Source organism: Saimiri boliviensis, chromosome 5 (genome assembly GCF_048565385.1).
Source record: "Saimiri boliviensis isolate mSaiBol1 chromosome 5, mSaiBol1.pri, whole genome shotgun sequence".
In the NCBI taxonomy this organism is placed as follows: domain Eukaryota; kingdom Metazoa; phylum Chordata; class Mammalia; order Primates; family Cebidae; genus Saimiri; species Saimiri boliviensis.
This window is the reverse complement of record NC_133453.1, coordinates 103,075,973-103,103,954: the sequence shown is the minus strand read 5'-3', so window position 1 is coordinate 103,103,954 and position 27,982 is coordinate 103,075,973. Positions and strand designations below refer to the sequence as shown.

Below are 27,982 nucleotides of genomic sequence, written 5' to 3'. Positions count from 1 at the left end.
AATTCCTTCTGTCTCATTCTTCTCTTGAATATAAGACTACTCTCATATACATGAGACATTTGGGGCTATGATGTCACCAATAGGCTTATAAAACTCATCTCCTCATCTCGTTTTAATACACTTTCAGCTTATTGAGACAATGACAGTACCCAGCTTCTTCAGTAAAATTTGAAGCTCAAATCAAAGGACGAAGGAAGAAGCATACCAGGCCCAGAGAAGAATGAATATTACCCTAATTTCCTCTTATTACAAATGTCTTGTTACTATTCTGTCAAAGAAAGGCCCTAACAGAAGAAATTATGATCCTTTGCTCCATTCAGGAATTTTATCACTGTCTTTGATTTTGTTAAAGCAATTGTGTATCTCTATCTGCCTTTTAAAATCTGAAAAACATAAAGATCTAAAATAGTAAAATATGTACAAAGAAAATAGTTTTCATCCAGTTCCAGAGCTTAACATATCTAGAAATTCTCCTTACGAAGCAAACCTTCTAACAATGAAGTTAACCTTTGAGGGATCTATTCAGAATGACAATATAGATTTCTGAGGTACCAACCCTTAAAACAACTCAGAAAAAAAAAAAATCTGTGGGTATATGTTACCTACCTGTGGCCTACAAGTTGATTTTTGAGAGAAATTGACAGGTAGTTCTTAAGATCTACAGTAAGAAAGGTAACTAAGCCATGTACTTATTCCACAGCTTGAACATGCCAATCATGTGACTGCTGGAATACAAAGATTTGTCTTTCATTTAATATTTTAATAAATAACAAGAGTTGCCGAATGGGAGTTTGTTTAGATATGGTGGAACACCACCTCTGCTTCAAAAGAAAATTACACAAACTACTTGAATACCATATAATTAGAAGCTTTGTTACTCTGAGCAGGGAGGATGAACTAAAAAATAGCCTCAGCCTGGAGTGCATACTATATCCCCAAAATAAACTAAAAATGGGGCGGTAGAAGGCATTTAGTATATAGGCGAGCAAAAGGAGAAAAGAATCAAAGAAGTTGAGAAATAAAATGGTATTCTCAGTTCCTTATGTGTGGTAGGTATTTTGTAAACAATTCCTGCATTCATTCATAAACCTCTTCATTCCATCAATGAAGACAATGAATCCTAAGCTGACTTATCAAAGGACACCAAGTTAAAATATCTTAGATTCCGAAATCTTTAGTTCTGGTCCTATTTTAAAGTTCATGTAAACATTTCCACCTTAACTGACAGTTAGCTAATTTTGTCATTATCTTACCCATTGGTTCCTATGACAACTTAATGAAATCTATATCCAAAAGTACAAGTCAAAGTTATGAAACGTTTATTTTCAACTTCACATAAATATTCAGTTCATGTTCTGAAAATTGATTCAATCCACCAAAAGAAAACACAGGAATTAAAAAAAAATAAAATGAAATGTCACTGCTGCATTTGTTCACCAAGTTCCCTATGGAACAGCCAGTCTGATTACATCCTAAGAATAATGATGAACTGTGACTTGACCTGAATTTTTTATGCTTTAAAAGGTTTTCATTAAAACATTCCTAAATGAAGAAAACTTAAAATTTTGAAAGAGTACCTTTATATAATTTTAAAATGAGGTAATCAAAATCTAAGTTAATAAGGAAATAGTATATTCGCTCAGAATATCCTACCATATCATAAATATTTACTGAAACAAAATAACAAAAATAACAAAATAAATTTGATGGTTTCATCTAACATATTTTGCAGACCAAGTAGCTGGCCATTTAAATTAGATATTTGAAGAAAAGTATCAATTAAATGCTGAGGACTCACTAAAACAGTACAGAATCTGAAAAACACAATATATGAAGAATGGATAGGCCAGGCGCAGTGGTGTGAACCTGTAATCCCAGCACTTTGGGAGGCTGAGGCAAGTGGACCACCCGAGAGCAGGAGTTTGAGACCACCCTGGCCAACATGGCAAAATCCTATCTCTACTAATAATATAAAAATTAGCTGGGTGTGGTAACTCACACCTGTAGTCCCAGCTACTTAGGGAGGCTGAGGCAGGAGAATAGCTTGAACCCCGAGAGGTGGAAGTCACAGTGAGCCAAGATCCTGCCACTGCACTACAGCCTGAGCAACGAAGTGAGACTCCATCTCAAAAAGGAGGAGGAGGAGGAGGAGGGGAAAGAGTAGAAAGGGGGAAGGAGGAGAAAGGGATGCATAAACTATTTTAAGAGAAAAAAATGTTTGGAGAGGCAATGGTCATGTTTTAAGAAAGCACGGTATGGTGGAAAGACAGTGACCTGCGAGTTAAGAAGCTGTGGTTTGAGTTCTGACTTTGCCACTAAAAGCTGTATCTGGAATCTTGGATGAATCACTCAACTTTGATGGATCTCAGTTCTCTTTTTTTATTAAATGGTCCATAATGGTATACAAGGATCCTTCAGCTTTATAATTCTATTATTTGTTTTGATTTTTTTTTTCCTGATACAGGGTTTCACTCCAGTTGCCTAGGCTAATGCAATGGCACAATCTTGGCTCACTGCAACCTCCACCTCCAAGGTTCAAGTAGTTCTCCTGCCTCAGACTCCTGAGTAGCTGGGAATACAGGCACACGTCACTATTCCATATTTTGTGTTTTTTATAGAGATGGGGTTTCACCATGTTGTTCAGGCTAGTCTCCAACTCCTGAACTCAAGTGATCCACCTGCATTGGCCTCCCAGAGTGCTGGGATTACAGGCATGTGCCACCACACCTGGCTTTATCATCTGTGATCTGAAAAGTTATTGCATATAAAAGCACTTAGAAAAAAGGTTAGATTTTTTAAGTGTGATGCTATTCTATTATTTTACATGGTAGGTTTTCGTTACCTTTCAGGTAGATGAACTATAGGAACTATGTCTCTCTTGGTCCAATTCCTCTTTCTATGGCTTAGAGTGTATTTCTTGCTACATCTTCTCCTAGACCCAGGCTTCAGTGGCTTTCATTCTCTGCTCCCATTTAAACAAACGAGCAGAGCATTATCTCACTTTTTCCTTTGTACCAGGCAGTCACAACTTTCTCTCTTAAAACTACCAAATACCAACCCCTCTTTGTCCACATCTATAGTTAAGACAGCTAGATGACTTCTAAGAGAACTTATAAACCTTATGAGGTTGTTGTTTCTGGTATATCAGAGATACTTAAAGGACAACATGCACAAGCAAAGCAGCCCAACAGGCCAATACATGAGATAAATAAATCACCTTTAATTTCCCAATACAAACCCTAACTCCTCATCTGTACCACACCTTTCTTCATCCTCTTTGGGGGTGTTCCTTCTGGCAAACTCTAATTTGGTGTTCTGGGTCCTGACCCCTCTTATATTCTCAGAAACCTTTACTATTGAAGATCCCTCCTTCTTTCATCTGTACTTTCTAATTATCTCCCTTTGCTGGATAATTTTTATCAGCATTTATACATGCTAAGCATTGCCTATCTTAAAAACAAACAAAAATGCCTCCTTGGTCTTTACTTTGCCTCTCTAGCTTCCAGTCATTCTCTCCCTCCTCTTCACAGCCTAGCTTCCAGCTTCCAGTGAGTCTCTCTGTCTCACTACCAGCACTCTAGATGCTGAGCTTTTTTCAAGCTCTTTAAGCACTGGCTTGGAATCAAAATGTAAGCTGCCTCATCCATTTATATTGGTAAGCTTAGGCAAATTACTTTACCTCTGTGCTTTAATTTTACGGCTTGTGAAGTGGGGATACCAGCTGAATATATATGTGCTGAATAAATGAGTGTTCTGCAGAATTTATGCTTTAGAAAATATATAGTTACCTTTTCTTTATAAACTTGGTAGATAATTCAGACATCTTGTTCTTCCATTCCTCTTTTATTACCTGCTATTCAGTTACTTTATCATTTATTAGTGCCACCTTAATGCTTATCAATGATCAGAGATGGATAGAAGCTTGGATCAGTACAAGTACTACTTGATAAATGCTCTAATTACCGCAAAATTTTACTTAAAAAGCAAGAAGAAACACGCTTAAAAAGATCATCTGAAATACATGTGAATTGCTCTTCTGCATAATGTTTCCCTAATCATTGTTCCTTTTACCTGAATGTCCTCATAAAAATTCCCTTCCTATATCCCTTCCTAACTCTATCTAGTTAGTAAATGCATATTTGTCCTTCAAAACCGAGTTTAGACATTAGTCCCCTGTGAAGCATTCCAAGACGACTTTTCCTTTCATGCCATCTTCAACCAGTATGCTCTACGTATTTTGAACATACTTCCGCTGTGACATCTATACAATGTAACAAAATTTATGTATGTTCTCCAGCTAGGCAATGCATTTCTTGAAGATAAGACAATGTCTTATTTATTTCTGCATTCTAAGGGCCTCTCTCTGTGGCCAATATATTGCCACTCAGTGGACATTTATTTGAACTAACACCAGAAAGCAAAAACAGTATTTAGACCCTAAGTCGTAAAACACTGGCTTAAGAAACAAAGTCCAATCCTATGAAAATGTCATTGCAACAAGAAATTATTATGAGACATGAGCTTTTACCTATAGAACTTATTTTTTCATTAAGCTAAAAAGACAATGTAAAAAATTCTCACAGATCTGACAGACATATTTGCAAATGATTTGGCGGAAAGAACTAAGGGTCAGTGGTCGTAAGTAGCCTGAATTCTATTTCTATCTTTGATATTATGCTACATAAGAAAATCATCAAGAATTATCTCCTTCAACATACTATCTGTACATAGTACAACTACAATGAAATCATACACATTAAAGTATTAAATTAAAAAAATAAAGATGCCACATAAATCCATGGAATGATTGCTAGAGTTACAATTATGATTGATTACGATTCAAAACTAAACTTCTGAAGACACTACTGATCAAATTAAGTTTCCACTGACTAAGGAAAGGCTCAGAAGGATTTACAAATCAATATTTTTCTAAGTGTACAACACATCTTAAATTAAAATTTAATCTGATACATACACAAGCACACATGCAGACACAAACACACACAGATATACACACATATGGGATAAACATATACGTCCCGGAAATTTGGATTTACTTAAAATTCTTGCATGAGTCCTCTTTACTAAAGTAAATAAACAATTTGTAAAAGTAACATTAATCATTTGATCACAGCTTTAGTTACATGATCAAGTATTTTTTAAGTGTGATGCTATTCTATTATTTTACGTGGTAGGTTTTCTTTTTCTTTTTTTTTTTTTTGAGACAGAGTTTCGCTCGTTACCCAGGCTGGAGTGCAATGGTGCGATCTCAGCTCACCGCAACCTCCGCCTCCTGGGTTCAGGCAATTCTCCTGCCTCAGCCTCCTGAGTAGCTGGGATTACAGGCATGTGCCACCATGCCCAGCTAATTTTTTGTATTTTTAGTAGAGACGGGGTTTCACTATGTTGACCGGGATGGTCTCGATCTCTTGACCTCGTGATCCACCCGCCTCGGCCTCCCAAAGTGCTGGGATTACAGGCTTGAGCCACCGCGCCCGGCCTACATGGTAGGTTTTCATAACCTTTAAGGTAAATGAGCTGTAGGAACTATGTCTCTCTTGGTCCAATTCCTCTTTCTATGGCTCAGAGTGTATTTCTTGCTACATACTTCGAAAGTATGATTAAGAATGGAAATTCTAACTATCATAAGGATGGTTATTTTAATCATTATCAATTAAGAATATATATAATCAATTTAAACTCATTTTTTAAATCTGGAAAATATAACCATACTAATGTATAATAGAATTCAGTTTGAATAGCATCCCATTTTGAGAAGATAGCAGGGACAAACTTCCTTAAAAGTCTGTTAGATTTCTTATTGTACTGGGGGCTGAGACAGGCATGCAAACAAATGTATGCTACACATGTAAACACCAATGCAGAGACGAAGGAAAAATACTGATATACAAATGCAGATATATCATGGTAATAGCACTCAAATTGAATGGCAGGGGTTTTGTCAGACAGGCTTATGTTCAAATCTCAACTCTGCATTAGTGAGTCAGGTCACTTTATCTTTCATAGCCACAGCTTTCTCTCTGAAAAAGTCAGAATAACACCATCACTATCACAAAGATCTTGTAGTAACTGTACACCATTAATGAAAATGTCTTGTAGAAGGTCTATGTCACAAGAGCTGCCCTTTTGCTGTCTTCAAATGGGGTTTACATACTTCTCAACAAAATAGGATGGTTTCTTTTAAGTATTGGTTGAGATTCTCACTTTAGATGAAGAACATTGGTTAAAAATAGAATGAGAATTCTGATGAAACAATGAGGCTAGTGAACACGTTGTGAAAGAACCTCAGAAGCGTTCTTTAAAAAAACAAACACCCACAAAAAATTCTCCAATCAAAATCTAACTTCTGATATTCAACCAAAACAATATTTTAGATAATATAACAAATATAGTTTAGGACATTTAAGGTTACTATGCAAATGAGTATCTTAATTAATGTTTAACTCTTAAATGGACTAAATCTGAGATGAGAAGATTCCCACACAACACAGTTTTTGTTAGTAAAACAGTATGAGCTATTTGTCAAGACTTGGAAAAGTATTTGGTAAAAGATAATTTAATTGTATTTATATAGAACTTTAAAAATATTCTAGGCTGGGCACAGTGGCTCATGCCTGTAATCCCAGCACTTTGGAAGGCTGAGGTGGGTGGATCACCTGAGGTCAAGAGTTCGAGCCCAGCCTGACCAATATGGTAAAAGTGCATCTCTACTAAAAAATACAAAAATTAGCCAGGTATGGCAGTGGGCAGCTGTAATCCCAGCTACTCAGGAGGCTGAGGCAGGAGGATTGCTTGAACCTGGGAGGCAGAGGTGGCAATAATCCAAGATCACACAACTGCACTCCAGCCTGGGCAACAGAGTGAACCCATCTTAAAACAAAACAAAACAAAACCAAAAACTGAAGCATAGAGAAGTTAATTACTTCAAATACTGAGTCAAGCTTTTTTATCCTACAGAAAATAATTTTTTAAATAATCAAAAAATTTCAATTTCACTTTTTTTTACCAGAAAGATATCCACCAAGGCAATGAAAGAAATGACAGAAATTTCTTTAATGAATATAGTTCCATTAAGCAGCCTGCTAGAACACAGTGTAAAGAGAAAGTGTACATATTGGCTTTTTCTAGTGTGGGTGTCCTGGTATTCTTGGGATCTTTCACCTACTCATATGAGTCAGTTTTATATAACACTGTAACATATAATTTCCCTCCTACACACACAAGCCAACACTTCAGAGATAACGTCTTATCATGAGTAATTTAAGGAATATGGTAACTTGGAACATTTTAGTATTTTATAAAATGTGCAAACAACCAAATTATTACTATGTCAGCAACAAGCTCCTTGGCTTCCAAAGACGCATTCACTGTGTTTCAGTACTCTCAGAGTTTTGGGAAAGATGTTAAGAAAATACATAAATTGCTTCACTGTAACAAAACATCATAACTACTTAAAAAACATTGTATTTTATTAGTCATTTTTGTATGTAAAGAAAATTAGGTAATTAGGCAGTCATTTAGTAACTATATATAAACTATATATAAATTAACTATATATAAATATATATTTATCTATATACATCGTTATTAAATTATTTAGTAGCCATGGAAATATAAAGATAGTTAAGTAACACGGTTCATGAAATGTAAAATTGATTTAGTTTTCTCCACAGTACATCAAACATTCCATTACTGAAGGGTAATGGAAAGGGTAAATGTAAAATCAAGCTACCACAAATACAAAGGGAATATCTAGATTTTTTTTATGATATAAGCTAAAGTTCTTTTACTTTTAGCATTACCAAAAATCAGTCATTCTATGACTAAACTTTAGAAATTATTATATGCTGACATTTTCCATTGAATTATTTGTCAAGAAGAGACAACTTCAGTTTTCTTTCAAAGAAGGATGAAGGCTCCCAAAAGAAGAAAGAAAAACAGAAATGAAGGAATCCAATGTAAAACAACAAATAAAATATAAGAATCAAATTCTTCCCTGAGATAGTCTAGAGCAGGCGTCCTCAAACTTTTTACACAGGGGGCCAGTTCACTGTCCCTCAGACCGTTGGAGGCACACCACATACTGTGCTCCTCTCACTGACCACCAGTGAAGGAGGTACCCCTTCCTGAAGTGCGGCGGGAGCCGGATAAATGGCCTCAGGGGACCGCATGCGGCCCGCGGGCCATAGTTTGGGGACGCCTGGTCTAGAGACTTGTGGCATTATAAAGAAAAGCACCAACTTTATAACTGATGAGAAAATAACTTTAAAAAATCCTGTCATAATGACCTCATGGTACATGAATCATTTCCATCTTACAATGTATTCAACTTAGATATGACCTTTTAAAACTCACAGATGTTCACAAGCTTGGGATTATCTTGGGATGCTTGCACTGTCACCACATGACTCTTTCCCCCCAGTCCTGAATTATGACATGGCAGAATCTATGGTATAACAAAATGCCATGTCCATATTTCAACATAACAAGAATCTGCAATATTCTCACTAAAGGTAGAGTTGTGGAATAGAGTCAGCAGAAGTAAGTTCAAATATCAGCCATGTCTGTTATTGGCTTTTTTTTTTTTTTAGAGATGAAGTTTCACTCTGTCGCCAGGATGGATTGCAGTGGCACAATTTCAGTTCACTGCAACTTCTGCCTGCCGGGTTCAAGTGATTCTCCTACCTTAGCTTCCCAAGTAGCTGGGATTACAGGTGCACACCACCACACCCAACAACTTTTTATATTTTTAGTTGACATGGGGTTTCACCATGTTGGCCAAGATAGTCTTGATCTCTTGACCTTGTGATCCACCTGCCTTGGCTTCACAAAGTGCTTGGATTATAGGCATGAGCTACTGTGCCTGACATGTTATTGGCTTAGAAGTCTTACACCACAGACAAATTATCCTGAAAACAGGAGGCTGTTAATAAATCTGTATGAATGAACCCCTTTAAGCTCAAAGTGGTTCATCTACAGGTAAAAGAGAGCTAGTAATAAGTATATACATCATAAGGTTGTAGTCTTATACACGTAACACTTCTAGCATATAAAATGTGCTTTTAAAAATCAAATTGACTTTCATATTCATTCCTATACCGTAAGAAAGCAGACCAGTTAATATTACTAGTACAGCTGCACTATTTTTATTATGGTAAAATATACAACGTAAAATTCACTATTTTAATCATTTTAAATATATAGTCAAATAGCATTAAGTACATTCACTTTGTTTGGCAATTATCACAACTATCCATCTCCTGAACGTTATCATCCCAAACTAAAACTCTGTACCCATTCAATGATAATTCTCATGATGTCCTGTCTCCATAAACTCTGGTAACCACCTTCTATTTTCTGTTCCTATGAATTTGACTATTCTAGATACCGCATGTAAGTGAAATCACAATGTTTGTCCTTTAGTTATATATAAAGGGTCAAATAATCCAATGGCATATTTAATAATAGTAACTCTTCTAGCAAAAAGACCTAAAATAAACATATGTGTACATAGCAACACCACAAAGATCTTTTTTTTTATGTTCAAGGAATTTGAGCTGAGAAAAGAACATTGATTTACCAACCAATTTTATGGCATAACTGGATAACTACTAACACTTCCCACATAATGCTTTTTATAAATACTAAGTAGTAATATACATATGAAAGGACTTAAGTAATGTACATTGCCTTTGACTCAAGATAGTTGGCAATATGCTAAAAAAAAAGGAAAGGAAAAGAATATGGAAATACACATTCAATTTTAAAATGTGTTTTCATAATATTGTATCATTCCACATCATTAGGTAAACCAACAGAATTATTCTGGTGCCTCTGAATAGATATTGGTGGCATTAAGTGCATTCTTGGTATTTGTCTTAAATAGAACCAAGTAAGTCTTGTCTTTTTTTTTTTTTTTTTTTTGAGACGGAGTTTCGCTCTTGTTACCCAGGCTGGAGTGCAATGGCGCGATCTCGGCTCACCGCAACCTCCGCCTCCTGGGTTCAGGCAATTCTCCTGCCTCAGCCTCCTAAGTAGCTGGGATTACAGGCACGTGCCACCATGCCCAGATAATTTTTTATATTTTTAGTAGAGACGGGGTTTCACCATGTTGACCAGGATGGTCTCGATCTCTCGACCTCGTGATCCACCCGCCTCGGCCTCCCAAAGTGCTGGGATTACAGGCTTGAGCCACCGTGCCCGGCCTTTGTTTGTCTTAAGTAGAGCCAAGGTCAATGTCAAAGATTTCTGGCTGTGACACAATGGCCATCTTTCTTTGAGACCTCCAGGTGGCAGTGCGGCCTAGAGCACTAGAAGTCACTTTCTCAGTTGCAGAGCTCCAATCCTACCCAACAGAAAAACACCCGCTGAGGAAGCTTACCTTGCCTGATAGACACACTTATAAAAACTAATGTAGGTCATACACAGAGGCTCATGCTTGCAATCCCAGGACTTTGGGAAGCTGAGGCAGACAGAATGATGTCAGGAGTTTGACACCAGCCTGTGCAGCATTGCGAAACCCTGTCTCTACCAAAAACAAATATACAAAAATTAGCAGGGCATGGTGGCATGCATCTGTAGTCTCAGCTACTTGGGAGGCTGAGGCGGGAGGACCGCTTGAGCCTGGAAAGCAGAGATTGCAGGGAGCCAGCATTGCGCCCCTGCACTCCAGCCTGAGAGACAAAGCAAGATCCCATCTCAAAAACAAACAAACAAACAACTAATCTAAAATGCTAAAACCAACAATTAGTTTCAGTTCAGTTTTAGTCAGTAATATAAATTCATTGGATTCTGCCATGTTCGACTTAACCAAACTTTAGCCTTAAATTTCCTCTTTCAAGGAATTGATATAATTTGGGTGTTTGTCCCTGCCAAATCCCTTATTAAAATGTGATCTCCAGGCCAGGCACAGTGGTTCATCCCTGTAATCCCAGTACTTTGGGAGGCTGAGGAGAGTGGATTGCCTGAGCTCAGGAATTTGAGACCAGCAGGGCAACACTGTGAAACTCCGTCTCTACTAAAATACAAAAAATTAGCCAGGCATGGCAGCGTGCACCCATAGTCCCAGCTACTCAGGAGGCTAAAGCAGGAGAATTCCTTGAACCCAGGAGGTAGAGGCTGCAGTGAGTCGAGATCATGCCACTACACTCCAGCCTGGGCAACAGAGCAACATTCCGTCTCAAAAAAATAAAAGTGATCCCCAGTGGTGGAAGTAGGGTCTCATGGGAGGAATCTGGCTCATGGGGGTATAGTGCTGTCCCCATGGTTAGAAGTGAATTTTTGCACTCTTATTTACCATGAAATCTAATTGTGAAAAAGAACCTGGCACCTCCTCTCTCTCCATATGATACGCCCGCTGCTAACCTTCCACCATGGGTTAAAGCTTCCTGAGGTCTCACCAGTAGCCAAGTAGATGCTGGTATCATGCAAGTACAGCCTGTAAAACCATAAGCCAAATAAACTTATTTTCTTTATAAATTACCCAGCATCAGATATTCCTTTATAGCAATGCTAAAAGGACTAATATAGGGATGGATACTGAAACAGATTTGAGAATACTTGTATTTTGGTTTAAATATAGCACAGTTACTATGATAAGCTGAAAGTTCAGTATCTAGGTGTTCAAAGTTATTTCTTCTAAGATAGGGAAAATAAAGGATTTATACATACCAGTGAGGTATCATAAGCTAAGAATTGAAATGCAACTCAAAAGGGCATTATCTTAATCCAAAAACACACCACCCCCACACTCCCATTCACACCCTGACTTTCAGAATGATCCTGGCCTCTGCCTTTATGAACTGAAAAGAACCATGGGATTTCTGTTCTGCAGACAAAAGGGCTGTTCTACCTTGCACTTCATTTATTGGTCTCCTCATTTCTTGAAGCCTAACAACAGAATCAACCATTCACTTACCCAGTAGCCACTTTTAATTGTTATTAGAAATGTAACATATTCTTCTGTGTTTTGTTATTTTTCTCAAATTTCTAGTTTCTGAATAGAAGAAAAGAACACTTTCTTACACAGTCTACACTTACACAAGCATTCACCTAACACTGGGGTCTCAATTACATCTTCACTACTAGAGAGGATCCTCTTCCTGCCCTCCATCCACTTCTCTGTCTGCAGTCATTCTGAAAGCCTCAGTTTGCAGAGACGATTCATTTATTCATAAATATGTAAATAACTAACAATAATTAAATCTAACGCATCTTAAGTGTATCTTTTGAACTGGGCATCATGTTGTCATACTCACTTTCAGAGTTTTAAGACTATGCCCAAGATTACAATGGTGGCATGGGCATACTCTTGACATGGAAGGAATGGAGAGAACCTAAAGCCAGCTTTTGCCAAAGTTCATGCTTCTTTTGTTCTAGCCCCGTGTTATTAAGTATTTAATGCAATGCTAAGCACTACACAGATACTTTCCAGAAAGGCCAAGTTTAAAGTTATTTCATTAAGTCCTTTTGGCGATTCACAAAAACATACAAAGGACTCATGGATATTTATATTAACCAAAGAAAAAATTAAAGTGGCTAATAAAGCAAATAAAAATATTAAAATTTTGGCCAGGTGCAGTGGCTAACACCTGTAATCCCAGCACTTTGGGAGGCTGAGGTGGGAGGATCACCTAAGGTCAGGAGTTTAAGACCAGCCTGGCCAACATGGTAAGACCCAGTCTCTACTAAAAATACAAAAATTAGCTAGGCATGGTGATGGGCGCCTATAATCCCAGCTACCCAGGAGGCTGAGGCAGGAAACCACTTAAACCCGGGAGGCAGAGGTCACAGTGAGCCAAGACAACACCACTGTACTCCAGCCTGGATGACAGAATGAGACCCTGTCTCAAAAGAAAAAAAAAATTAAAATTTTTAGTAAGTTTGCTGGTCTAATAAAAGTTAAAGACACAACTAAATTCAATGATAGGGCTTGTATGGATCTTAATTTGAATAAACCAACAGCATGAAAACACTTTTGAAGTAAGTGGGGACATTTTAATATGGACCAAACATTAGCTATATTGAGCAATTAAATTTTGATAGCTGTGATAATAACACTGTATATATGGAAAAAGTTTATTTGTTAGATTAAAATAACAGAAGTATTTATGGGTAAAGTATAATTTCTTACATTTACTATTAAACATTCAATGGAAAGCAAAGTATGTCTGTAGATCAGGAACAGGACAGAACAATAAAAACTAGCAAAATGTTCATAATTACTAAAGTTGGGTGATATCCACCCAAGGGATTAATATACTCTTCTCTGTATTTCTATACACACTTGAAAATTCTTAGTGTTTAGATAAAACAAAAGGCAGTACTATACTTTGTACATTTTCTTTCTGGTACAAAACACTGTGTAATTATGTCACAAACCTTAGTTGAGAGAAAACCAGAAAATCCAACAAATATTTAGCTCTCCATATTTCTTTTCTTTTTTTTGAGACTGGGTCTCACTCTGTATCCCAGGCTAGAGTGCAGTGGCGTGACCATGGTTCACTACAGTCTTGACCTTCCAGGCTTAAGGGATCCTTCCACGTCAGCCTCTCTTATAGCTTGGGATTATAAGCATGTGCCACCATGCCCTGGCTAATTTTTAATTTTTATTTTTTAAAAAACCACTTTTTTTATAGATACAGTGTCCCACTCTGTTGCCCAGACTGGTCTCAAATTCCTGGGCTCAAGCTATCCTCCCACCATGGCCTCCCAAAGTGCTGGGATTATATGCATAAACCACCATGCCTAGCTTCTCTATATTTCTAACAACATATTTTACTATTTTAAACTCTTATCATATTTGCTTATATATCATCACTTTTTAATTAGTGTTGATTTTAAATTTAGTGTTTTTCATTTTATTTGCTGTCAAGTACAGTATGTCTTTTTCTCTGTTACGTGTAAATATACATACACATAACCAGAGAGCAGGAGAAAGAAGGATAGATATGTACATGCAACATGAAAATACCCAAAATGGAACTTCAGAGGCAAAAGGTGATGGGGACGGGGGCACAGAAGTCATAGTCTATAGTAATTCTCTGAAGTTGCCCAAAGTCTAAGTAGTTATGCTGATTATTCTCCATTTGCTCCTTCCTACAGAATACTCCCTTGCCAACTAGCTCAATGGAGGTACCAGCTGGAGATTATACAACGGGAAGAAGAAATGGTAGAGGAAGGTCTGGTCATAGCTGCATACTGCCTGCAACGCCTCTTCCTTAGCTCCAAAGCCCACAAGGCTGTACTTGTTCTCTCAGGCCTAGGAATGGTCACAACTGGCCGCTATGTATCGCTGGTTTCTTTGTGACTGAAACTAATTGCTGGCTCTCTTAACTGTTGAGATTCACTCAGGGTGGTGTCAAAATATTAAGGGAAGTATTAGGGAAAGTGTAAGATTATAGTCTCAAACCTTTTGGAAGGCCAAAAGGTTTAATGTGACTGGCTGAAGGCAGCCAGTTCTTACCTTAGAGCATTAGGTCATAGGCTAAAGATTAGGGATAATAAAAGTTTCCCCATTTAAGTCTGTTTATCCCACATTCCTTTGTCTCTACTCTGTTTACTCATGTACACTTTGTGCCTGATGGCCCTCTCAGGGGGAAGTTGAAGGGGAATTACCCCTTAACGGTGTTTACTCTGATCAGGGCCCCCAAACCAAAACCTTTTATCATTCATAAAACCACTCTTTTAACCATGTTAATTATCTGCAAGACTGTTGACTTAGAATCCCTGTTATTATATCTATACTGAATAAATGTGAGGAGAAAAAGGGAGTATAGCCTTAGGTTAGCTGCAATAACCCTCTAAGAGCAGCTGATGACAACCTAGCCCAAATCTTACACTGTACTCTGGTGTGTGAGAGTATATTTCATTCATCTGTCACTGAGTCAGGGTATGCAACAGACCTCCATACGTAGTAATCAATGTCACAGGTGGTGACCCCTGATGTGAGGAGACCTGATGTGTCGAATGGCCACATTAACCTTACACTTCTGAAACAGTTTCCCACTAAAATTTTTTAAGTTGAATCATCTGAGTAAATTTCTATTTCCTGCTAATTGACTAATTAAGTAGTATAAGAAAAAAATAGAGTAGGCCAGGTGTAGTGGCTCAGAGGTCTGTAATCTCAGCACTTTCGGAAACCAAGGCTGGAAGACTGCTTAGGCCCAGGAGTTGGAGACCAGCCTGGGCAACACAGTGAGATTCCATGTCTACAAAAAATTTAAATATTAGCCAGGTATGGTGGCATGTGCCCATGGTTGCTACTCAGAAGGCTGAGGTGGAAGGAGGACTGTTTGAGTCCTAGAGGTCAGGGCTGCAGTGAGCCATGATAATGCCACCATACTCCAACCTGAGTGACAGAATGAGCCCTTGTCTCAAAAAAAGAAAGAAAAAAAGAAAAAAGAAAAAATAGCATGTTAACAGTTCAGTCTGGAAACACACAGAAGCACACACACACACAGACGCACATACACACATACACCCCCCAAACACACACACTTTTTTTATGGCTTATTAGAATATCCTTTGTTTTGGATAAAGTATCTAATATAGAACTATTTCGAGAGTGTCTATGTTTAAAAATATATATATATACACAGACACAAATATATAAATATACATATATACATTCTATTTATACATATGGAAAAGCAAACCACATTTAGTATTTTGGTAAACTTGTTACTGAAGTATTAAAAATACAGAAATTAAACAAATCTCAAGCATACGGCTTAAGAAAATTTAAGAATTTTCATAAAATGAACATACCGCCGGGCGCGGTGGCTCAAGCCTGTAATCCCAGCACTTTGGGAGGCCGAGGTGGGTGGATCACGAGGTCAAGAGATCGAGACCATCCTGGTCAACATGGTGAAACCCCATCTCTACTAAAAATACAAAAAATTAGCTGGGCATGGTGGCGCGCGCCTGTAACCCCAGCTACTCAGGAGGCTGAGGCAGGAGAATTGCCTGAACCCAGGAGGCGGAGGTTGCAGTGAGCCGAGATCGCGCCATTGCACTCCAGCCTGGGTAACAAGAGCGAAACTGTCTCAAAAAAAAAAAAAAAAAAAAAAAGAACATACCCATGTAAAGAGCATGAAGTTCAAGAAACAGAATATTATCAACACCCCCCGAAGCCTCTCTTGTGGCCCCTTCCCTTCACAACCTTCCCCACCTCCACTGAATGCTGGCTAATCACTGACACTGAACACTGTAGATTAACATGTTATTTACATTTCACATAAGTGGTTATACATAAATTAGTATCTTATATATCTATTATGTAAATGAACATATACAATAAATTTATGTATGTACAATTAATATATGTCTTTTATAGCTGGTTTTCTTCTCTCAACATTATGTTTGAAAGATTCATACAGTTCTTACGGTAGCTATAAATTTGTTCATTCTTGTTGTAAGTTTTCCATTATGTGAATATACCACGATTATCTCCCATCATAGGATGGATAAACAGCTGAAGCTAACTATTACGAACAGAGCTACTATACTTTTGGTAAACATATATATATAAGTACATATGTTTACATATATAACATATGTTTATAAATAATATAGATGCTTATATGTATATGTTACATGTATATATTTATATGTAAGTATACATCTATGTATATTTGTATAAGCATACATATATGTATATTTGTATATATGTAAATATATATATTTGTACATGTTTTTATATATACACATATACAAATATGTAAACAAATATACATGTATATACATATATTTGTATACATATTTGTACATATGTGTATATATAAACATACATATATACTACTATATATAAATATGTATACAAATATACATATATGTATATTATGTGTTATATATGTATACATGTAAACATATGTAAGTGTGTATATATACTTACACGTATGCTATATATACTTATATACCTACAGGAAGGATTACTAGCTCTCAGAACACACATATGTTCATCTACAGTAGACACTGCCAAATAGTTTTCCAAAGTAGTTGTGCCAATTTCCCCTTGAACAATAGTATAAGACAGTTAAAACTGTTTAACATCTTTGTTGGTATTGTTGTTTTTTTTTTTAATGCAGTCATTCTGGTGGGTATGTATGTAGTGGCATTGCAATTTTGTTCTTATATATGCATATCTCCAACAGAAATTAGTATATATATATATTCACCAATGCAACTTAATATTATTCCAAAATTCACAGGCTAGAGAATTGTGGAAGAGTACTTTCGGATACAGAGTCTGATAAAGTAGAAAGTTTATCTAAAATGAAAACAGTAGTTAAGTTCATCTATTTAAAAAGTACACCTATTGGCCAGGATAGGTGGCTCATGCCTATAATCCCAGCACTTTGGGAGTCCAAGGCAGGCAGATAACCTGAGGTCAGGAGTTCAAGACCAGCCTGGCCAACACAGTGAAACCCCATCTCTCCACAACTACAAAAATTAGCTGGCATGATGCGGGTACCTGTAACCCCAGCTAAGGAAGGAAAATTGTTTGAACCCGGAAGGCGGAGCCGTAGGTCAAGAGAGTAGGCCATTGCACTCCAGCCTGGGCAATAGAGCAAGACTCCATCTCATTTAAAAAAAAAAAAAATACACCTACTAATATATGCATGAATAACAGACACAAACAGCCAAGTCTCTCTTTAGACATTCTTACAGGACCTACCCTACTTGAAGAAGGGACAAAACAATGACATTATTCTACAAATGAAATTATACGATTCAGAATGCCAAGATACGATTTCTCATAAATTAGATGACTCAGGCAGTATTCCATTAATTACATTTTTGTAACTCATTTCTTTGGCTTTTTTTCTACCTACACTTAGGGTTCATTCATACTTTCACTTGGTAACCTTACCTTATTAGGTTGAGATGATAAGCATGGAAATTTATGCCCTTAAAATAATTTAACAAAGAATCATTTTATAGCAAAACCACCAGGTGTTTCAAGATTTTTGTTCACTATTGCAAAAATTCAATCTACAATCAGCCAAATAATTAAGGATTATAACACAACAAAAACAACACACCTAAATGAGTAATATAACAGAAAACTTTTCAATTTTAGGAGAGGAAAAAAAATGAAAGAAATTAGGTTGTCATCAAGTGATACTTTCAAAGAATAAAAATTACTACAAAATCTTCTCTTAGCCCTTTAGCAAAAGCATTAAATACCACAGTCTTCTCTTCCCCCAACAGATAGACAATTAAACTGCTCTGCCAGAATTTCCAGAAAAAAATAAAATTCATTTCAGAACAATATTCATACAAAGACTATGAACTAATGAGAAAGGCAAAAAAGACAATATACAATGCTAAGCCTAATAATTTTATTCAATCACAGGCTTCTTACATCTACATGACAAATAGCAAATGTTCTTGTTCAACTGTATACTAAAAATTTCATCTATTAATACATTTGTCAATTATTTTTAACCATGTATATTCACAAATATACATATCCAGAAATAAATACATGACTTAAATACTCATTAATAAAAGAATTAGGTAATGTATCTAACACTAAGCTTGATGGAGCAGAGATTCAAAGATTTAATGCATGGTTATTAGATATCTAAAAAACTGGGAGAAATCTAAAAATCTCAAATGGCAAAAAAAAGATAGGTTACTAAAAGTATTAAATGTTTAAAAAAACAAAGCCAGGTTTTTAAATATTTTATAAATATTAATAAAATAAAATTAATTAATTAAATTCAAATATTTAATAAATATCCTAAATATTATGTTGGCTCACACCTGTAATCCCAGTACTTTGGGAGGCTGAAGTGGGCAGATCACTTGAAGTTAGGAGTTCGAGATCAGCCTGGCCAATATGGTAAAACCCCATCTCTACTAAAAATACAAAAAATTAGCCAGGTGAGGTGGCAGGCACCTGTAATCCCAGCTACTTGGGAAGCTGAGGTGGGAGGATCATTTGAACCTGGGAGGCAGAGGTTGCAGTGAGCCAAGATAGTGCCACTACACTCCAGCCTGGGCAAGAGAATGAGATTCCATCTTAAAAATAAATAAAAATAAAGATATATTTTAAACCCCAATAACTGAGGGAGTATACCCCAAAGAACACTTCAAGCTATATATCTCAGAGAAATAAAACAAACCAAAACATAACAGCCAAACACAGTTCCAAAGTAGGAGGAATAGCTGTGTTGCAAAGTCAAGAATCCCTTATTTGCAGCAACACAGGATGATACGTACACTGTCTATCCCTGGGGCCATTCTGGCTGCAGGAGAAGAGAAGCAGGCAAGGCTCAATGACAAATGCTGAATGTAGGAAGTACTCATATTAAGGCAGGCACATGTTGGAGTCTTTTCCCTGCTAGCCATCTTTCTCTTGATTCAGAAAATACAGGCATACCTCCTAGACATTATGAGGTTCAGCCCAGAATGATATAGATTATTACAATAATTATTACAGCAATCATCATTTACGGTGTGTGCTCCCCTACAGACACTGTGCAGGGTGCTGTCATAAACATGGAATTTAATCCTTATAGTTGGTCACAATACTGTAAGACTGGTACAGGCATACCTGATATTGCAGGTTCTGTTCCAGATCACCTAAATAAAGCTAATTTCATAAAAAGGTGAGTCACACAGACTTTTTTGTTTACCAGTGTATATTAAAGCTATGTTTACACGAAAATGTAAACTATTAAGTGTGCAATAGCATTATGTCTAAAACAATGTACATATCCTAGTTTTAAAACATTGCTAAGGCTGGTCGTGGTGGCTCATGCCTGTAATACCAGCACTTTGGGAGGCAGGCAGATCATGAGGTCAGGAGTTTGAGACCAGTGAGGCCAGTGTGGTGAAACCCCTTCTCTACTAATCATATAACAATTAGCTGGGCATGATGGCACACTCCTCCCATCTACTCTGGAGGCTGACACAGAAGAACTGCTTGAACCCAGGAAGCAGAGAATGAAGTGAGCTGAGATTGTGCCACTGCACTCCAACCTTGGCAACAGAACAAAACTTCATCTCAAAAAAAAAAAAATTGCTAAAATATGGTAATGAACATGTGCTCCTTTTGATCTAACTATGAAAGCCTTAGATGGTATCTTCATCCAATAGAAGCCTGTTTCATCTACATTGAAAATCTGTTGTTTAGTGTCGTTACCTTCATCAATGATCTTAGCCAGATCTTCTGAGTAACTTCCTGCAGCTTCTACATCAGCAACTGCCACTTCACCCTGCACATTTATGTTATAAAGATGGCATTTTTCCTTAATCCTCATAATCCACTGCAGGTTTCTTACCTCTCAACCTTCATAAAATTGGGCCTTGCTCTGGATTAGGCTTTGGTAGGTATAAGGGAATGTTGTGACTGGTTTGACATTCTATCCACACAACTGAAACTTTATCCACATCTGCAATAAAACTGTTTTGCTTTCTTATCTCTCATTTACTGAAGGAGAACATTAAATTTTTCTCAATAACTTTCTCTTTGCAATCCACAACTTGGCTGCCTAGCACAGGAGGCTTAGTTTTTGACCTATATCCACTTTCCACATGCCTTCCTCAGTAAGCATAATCATTTCTAGCTTTTGATTTAAAGTGAGAGATGTATCATCCTTCCTTGTACTTGAACACTTACAGGCCACTATGGGGTTACCAACTGGCCTAATTTCAATATTGTTTTGTCTTAGAAAATGTAGAGGCCTGAGTAGAGGGAAAGAAACAGAGGAATAGCCAGTCAGTGGAGCAGCTAGAACACACAAAATATTTATCCATTAGGTTCACCATCTTACATGAACTGGAATGTTTCACGGCACCTCAAAACAATTATAAACTTAAAGGTCACTAATCCCTGATCACCATAACAGATATGGTAATAATGAAATAGTTTGAAATATTGAGAAATAACAAAATATGACACAGAAACACAAATTTAAGGCGTGCTGTTTGAAAACTGGTGCCAAAAGACGTGCTGAATGCACAAACTTTCAAATTGCAAAAACCATAATATACACAAAGCACAAGAAAGCAAATTATAATAAAACAAAGTATGCTATCTAATCAAAAGAAATCTACTACCTACAAAAATAATGTCATAAGGAGAATAGGTGTTAGTCTATATAACATTGCTCTAGCCTCCACGATTACCTTTCACAAACAGTATGATAGGAAAAAATGTCCTTCGTTGACTGATGAGCAGTAATTCTTAAAAAAGAAATTATATAAATAAAATGAAGGAAAGAAAAAGAAAAATCAAATGGAAACACACAATAAAAACAGTTATGAAGCAGATGAAAAGTATAGTCAAATATGTTGCCACAAATATAAACTTAAAGCAGCAATCACCTCTACAACAGAAAACCTAAAGAGGAGATGCAGGAGCTTAGGGGAGCTACGGTCAAAAAGATGAAGAAATAAAATGTGAACTGACAGGTCAGAAAAATTAAAAAAATAAATAAACAAAACTGAAATGAAGACCAAATGGAAGAAGAGAGAACAGGTACTGCTAAAATAGGAGAGTACACACAGGATAGGATTGAAAAGGAAATTTTCAAAAAGTTTTTTTTTTAAAAAGGCCAGGCAGTAGCTCACACCTGTAATCCCAGCACTTTGGCAGACTGAGACAGGTGGATCACCTGAGGTCAGGAGTTCAGGATCAGCCTGGCCAACATGGCGAAACCCACCTCTACTAAAAGTACAAAAATTAGGTGGGTGTGGTGGCAGGCACTTGTAATCCCAGCTACTCGGGAGGCTGAGGCAAGAGAATCGCTTGAACTCAGGAGGCAAAGACCAGCCTGGGAGACAAGAACAAGACTCCATCTCATTCATAAATAAATAAATAAATAAATAAATAGGTTTTGGAAAAAAAAATTAAGAATGCAAAAAAGGGAAAAAAACGATATAAATAGGCCAAGACAAATCACCAAATATAAGCATATTTGATGTCTTCAAAGAAGCAAACCAAAATAAAAAAACTAAAAAACTGTTATCAATGTAATTCAAGAAAAGTTTCTAGAAATAGGAGAAAAATGTAAATTAGAAACTAAAAGAATATGGCACATCCAAGAAAAAGAGAAACATAAAGGTCAATGCCAAGACATATTCTAGTACTGGATTACAAAAAATGGGTAGTGAGATAAAAAACTGATCACTTTTTTTTTTTTATTGCATTTTAGGTTTTGGGGTACATGTGATGAACATGCAAGATTGTTGCATAGGTACACACTTGGCAGTGTGGTTTGCTGCCTTCCGTCCCCTCACCTGTATCTGTCATTTCTCCCCATGCTATCTCTTCCCACCTCCCCACCCTCCGCCCCTCCCCCATTTCCCCCCAACGGACCCCAGTGTGTAGTGCTCCCCTCCCTGGGTCCATGTGTTCTCATTGTTCAACACCCACCTATGAGTGAGAATATACGGTGTTTGATTTTCTGCTCTTGTGTCAGTTTGCTGAGAATGATGGTTTCCAGGTTCATCCATGTTCCTACAAAGGACGTGAACTCATCGTTTTTGATGGCTGCGTAACATTCCATGGTGTATATGTACCACATTTTCCCTATCCAGTCTATCATCGTTGGGCATTTGGGTTGGTTCCAGGTCTTTGCTATTGTAAACAGTGCTGCAATGAACATTCGTGTGCACGTGTCCTTGTAGTAGAATGATTTATAATCCTTTGGATATATACCCAGTAATGGGATTGCTGGGTCAAATGGGATTTCTATTTTTAGGTCCTTGAGGAATCGCCACACTGTCTTCCACAATGGTTGAATTAATTTACATTCCCACCAACAGTGTAAAAGTATTCCTATTTCTCCACATCCTCTCCAGCATCTGTTGTTTCCCGATTTTTTAATGATCGCCATTCTAACTGGTGTGAGATGGTATCTCAATGTGGTTTTGATTTGCATTTCTCTGATGACCAGTGATGATGAGCATTTTTTCATATGTTTGTTAGCCTCCTGTATGTCTTCTTTTGTAAAGTATCTGTTCATATCCTTCCTGACACCTTACACCAAAATTAACTCCAGATGGATTAAAGACTTAAACATCAGACCTATTACCATAAAAACCTTAGAAGAAAATCTAGGCAAAACCATTCAGGACATAGGTGTAGGCAAGGACTTCATGACCAAAACGCCAAAAGCAATGGCGACAAAAGCCAAAATAGACAAATGGGACCTAATCAAACTCCACAGCTTCTGCACGGCAAAGGAAACAGTCAGTAGAGTGAATCGGCAACCAACAGAATGGGAAAAAATTTTTGCAGCCTACCCATCTGACAAGGGGCTGATATCCAGAATTTACAAAGAACTAAAGCAGATCTACAAGAAAAAAACAAACAAGCCTATTCAAAAATGGGCAAAAACTGATCACTTCTAAGAAGAAAATAATCCAGTGAGCCCTCAGACTAGACTATAGCAAACAGTGGACCACTGCCAACAAAATGAGCCAGGAATTAAAATGGGCCTGAGGAATTTCATACCCAACAGATGAGTAATTATAAAGTCAGTGAAAGAATATTTTTAGAATACAGAGAAAACATTTGCAAAATGTCTATCTGATAAGAAATTAATAATATATAAGAATAACAGAGCTCAAGGGAGCCACAGTTAAAATATATTATATATATTCTTATATATTCTAGAATATATAAGAAACTTAACTCTGTAGCAAAAACAGAAGTACTTCAATTTAAAAATGGGCAAAAGATCTAAACAGACAATTCTCAAGGAAGATATATAAACTGCCAACAGGTATATAAAAAAAGCTCCACATCACTAATCATCAGAGAAATGCAAATCAAAACCACAATGAGATATTATTTCACCCCAGTTAAAATAGCTTTTATCAAAGAAATTGAGAATAAGGGATGCTAGTGAAGATGTAGAGAAAGGGGAATCCTTGCATACTCTTGGTAGAAATGTAAATTAGTACAGCTGCTATGGAAACCAATATGGAGGTTCCTAAAAAACTAAAAATAGAAATACCAATGATCCAGCAATTCCACTATTAGGTATATATCCAAAACAAAAGAAATCAAGAGATATCTGCACTCTTATGTTTATTGTAGCAACGTCTACAATAGCCAAAAAGTGGAATCAACTTAAATGCCTATGAGTAGATAAATGGAAAAAGGAAATGCTATATATATATATATATATATACACACACACATATATATACACACACACACACACACACACACACACGCACACACACACCATGAATATTATTCAGCCATAAACAAGCATAAAATCCTGTCATCTGCAGCAACATGGATGGAACTGGAGGTCATGATGCTAAGTGAAATAAGCCAAGCACAGAAAGACAAATATTACATGTTCACACTCATATGTGGGAGCTAAAAAAGTGAATCTCACAAAGGTACAGAGCACATTAGTGTCTACTAGTAGCTGAGTAGGATAGTGGGGAGGGGAGGATGAAGAAGTTGATTAATGGGTACAAATACACAGTTAGATAGAAGAAATAAGACCTAATGTTCAGTAGGTTAATAGGGTGACTACAGTTAGCATTAATCTATCGTACATTTTGAAAGAGCCAGAAGAGAAAAATTGGAATGTTTCTAACATAGAAAAAAATATTTAAGGTGATAGATATCCCAGTTACCCCAGTTTGATCTTTCCACACTATATGAATCTATCAAATTATCACATGTACTCCAAAAATGCATACATCTCTTACATATCAAAAAAGAAGGAACAAAGAAGAAAATACATAAATAAAGTACAAGAAATTAGGGAATAGACTTCACATTATTTCTTTTTGTGTGTGTTTGAAGATGGACTAGCTCTGTTGGCTAGGCTGGAGTGCAGTGATGCAATCTCGGCTCACTGCAACCTCTGTCTCTCAGGTTCAAGCCATTCTCCTGCCTCAGCCTTTGAAGTAGCTGGGACTACAGACACACACCACCATGCCTGACTAATTTTTTGTACTCTTAGTAGAGACGGGGTCTTACCATGTTGGCCAGGCTGGTCTCAAACTCCTGATCTCAGGAGATATACCTGCCTTGGCCTCCCAAAGTGGTAGGATTACAGGAATTAGCCGCCACACCCGGCCTCACATTACTCTTTATTTACTTATTCATTCATTCAAGACAGGGTCTCATTATGTTGCCCAGGCAAATCTTGAACTCCAGAGCTCAAATGATTGTCCTGCCTAAGCCTCCCAAAGTGCTAGGATTACAGGCGTGCGTCACTGTTACCAGACACATTAGCTCTTTTTAAAAAAATTCCAATAACTTCAAACAAAGGACACTACACAGAAACAAAAGGGACTGAAGGGAAGCAATGAAAATATTTAACTATTTAAATAATCTGGTCTACAGATGAGAACATAAGTTATAGATAATCACAACACAGAAATTACATACCTAAGGGGAGGTACAGAAGAAACAAAGGCAAAGATTATTGAAGTTGGTAAAGAAAATAATGTATTTTTATAAACGAAAAGTGTAAGTATTACTAAATAAAGGTGAACAGTAAAAAAAATAATTTAACCAATCAATATCACGTGCTTAGAAAGGACAGAAAGGGAGAAAAAGGCAGTATACCAATGACATTCACGTAACTGGGAATAAGAAAACAATACACAATAAAATTGAGAACCAAGTATATTACACAAAACATTAGTTATAAAGATAACCAATGGATTCCAAAGCAAACCTTTAAATTACTAATAGTGCATACTAAATGAAAACAGGAAAATATGGATTATATAATGACATATTTAGTGGATCACAGAATGGTCATATAGTAACATATATTTAGGCAACAGAAACCACAACAAATACTATGATAATTGAATAAATACTAAATATATCTCTAATATCTATGAATGAAAGTGCATTTAAGACTGTTACTTAAGCCGGGCACAGTGGCTCAAGCCTGTAATCCCAGCACTTTGGGAGGCCGAGGCAGGCGGATCACAAGGTCAAGAGATCAAGACCATCCTGGCCAACATGGTGAAACACCGTCTCTACTAAAAATACAAAAATTAGCTGGGCATGGTGGCACACACCTGTGGTTCCAGCTACTTGGGAGGCTGAGGTGGAAGAATCACTTGAACCCAGGAGGCAGAGGTTGTAGTGAGCCAAGATTGTGCCACTTAACTCCAGCGTGGAGACAGAGCAAGACTCTGTCTCAAAAAAAAAGTTAACCCAATTAAAACATGGACAAAACATTTCAACATTTCACAATTTATTTTATGTTGTATATAACATATATAACTATATAAGGATGATCAATAAGTACAGGGAAACACATTCGACATCATTTAGAAAGTACAAAGTAAAACATAATAAGCTACCTGTCGAATAGCCATTCATTTTGAATGGCTAAAATAAAAAATATCAAATGTTGACAAAGACGTGGATTATCTAGAACTCTCACATATTGTTGATTGGGTAGGAAAAAAATAAGCAGTTTTTAAATAAAGCTAAAACAGACTCCCACCTAAAGAGGTAGCAAGAGAATTGAAAACACGTCCACAGATGGACTCGTCTAAGAATGTTAAGACCATCTTTATTCATAAGAGCCCTAAACCAGAGCCAACCCAAATGTCCATCACCAAGTAAATGAACAAAATAATTGTGACATATTCAGAGGTAAAACAACAAAAATGAAATTGCTAAAACATTATGCTGAGTGAGAGAAAAGCCACATAAACTGCATAATTCTGTTTGTAAAAAGTTCCAAAACAGATAAAACTAAGATATAATACAGTAAAAAATTGTGAGTCCATCTGCGGATGGATGGATGGGATGATGGATAGATGGATGGATGGATCAATGAAATAAAACAAGAAGACAAGATTAGAGAAAAAAGAATAAAAAGGAACGAGCAAAGTCTCCAAGAAATATGGGACTATGTGAAAAGACCTAATCTACGCTTGATAGGTGTACCTGAATGTGACGAAGAGAATGAATCCACGCTGGAAAATACGCTTCAGGATATTATTCAGGAAAATTTTCCCAACTTAATAAGGCAGGATAATATTCAACTCCAGGTAATACAGAGAACAGCACAAAGATATTCCTCAAGAAGAGCAACTCCAAGGCACATAATCGTCAGATTCACCAGGGTTGAAATGAAGGAGAAAATACTAAGGGTAGCCAGAGAGAAAGGTCAGGTTACCCACAAAGGGAAGCCTATCAGACTTACAGCAGATCTCTCAGCAGAAACCCTACAAGCCAGAAGAGAGTGGGGACCAATATTCAACATCCTTAAAGAAAAGAACTTTCAACCAAGAATTTCACATTCAGCCAAACTAAGCTTCATAAGTGAAGGAAAAATAAAGTTTTTTGTGAACAAGGAAGCACTCAGAGAATTCATTACCACCAGGCCTGCTTTACAAGAGCTTCTGAAAGAACCAGTACACATAGAAAGGAACAAACAGTATCAGCCTTTCTAAAAAATACCAAAAAGTAAAGAACATCAATATAATGAAGAATTTACATCAACTAATGGGCAAAATAGTCAGCTAATATTAAATGGCAGTATTAAACTCACATATATCATTATTAATTCTAAATTTAAATTGACTAAATTCCCCAATTCAAAGACAGATAGGCAATTTGGACAAAAAACTAAAACCCATGGGTATGCTGCATCCAGACCCATCTCACATTCAAGGATACACAAAGACTCAAAACAAGGGATGGAGAAAGATTTACCAACCAGGCCAGGCGCGGTGGCTCAAGCCTGTAATCCCAGCACTTTGGGAGGCCGAGGCGGGTGGATCACGAGGTCGAGAGATCGAGACCATCCTGGTCAACATGGTGAAACCCCGTCTCTACTAAAAATACAAAAAACTAGCTGGGCGTGGTGGCACGTGCCTGTAATCCCAGCTACTCAGGAGGCTGAGGCAGGAGAATTGCTTGAGCCCAGGAGGCGGAGGTTGCGGTAAGCCGAGATTGCGCCATTGCACTCCAGCCTGGGTAACAAGAGTGAAA

At 37.0% G+C, this 27,982-nt stretch overlaps 1 protein-coding gene across 13 annotated transcripts in view; it reads right to left on the bottom strand.

Moving 5' to 3' along the window:
- Window positions 1-27,982, bottom strand: part of ZRANB3 (zinc finger RANBP2-type containing 3) — a 290,081-nt gene that overhangs the window by 231,867 nt on the left and 30,232 nt on the right. The window lies entirely within an intron of this gene.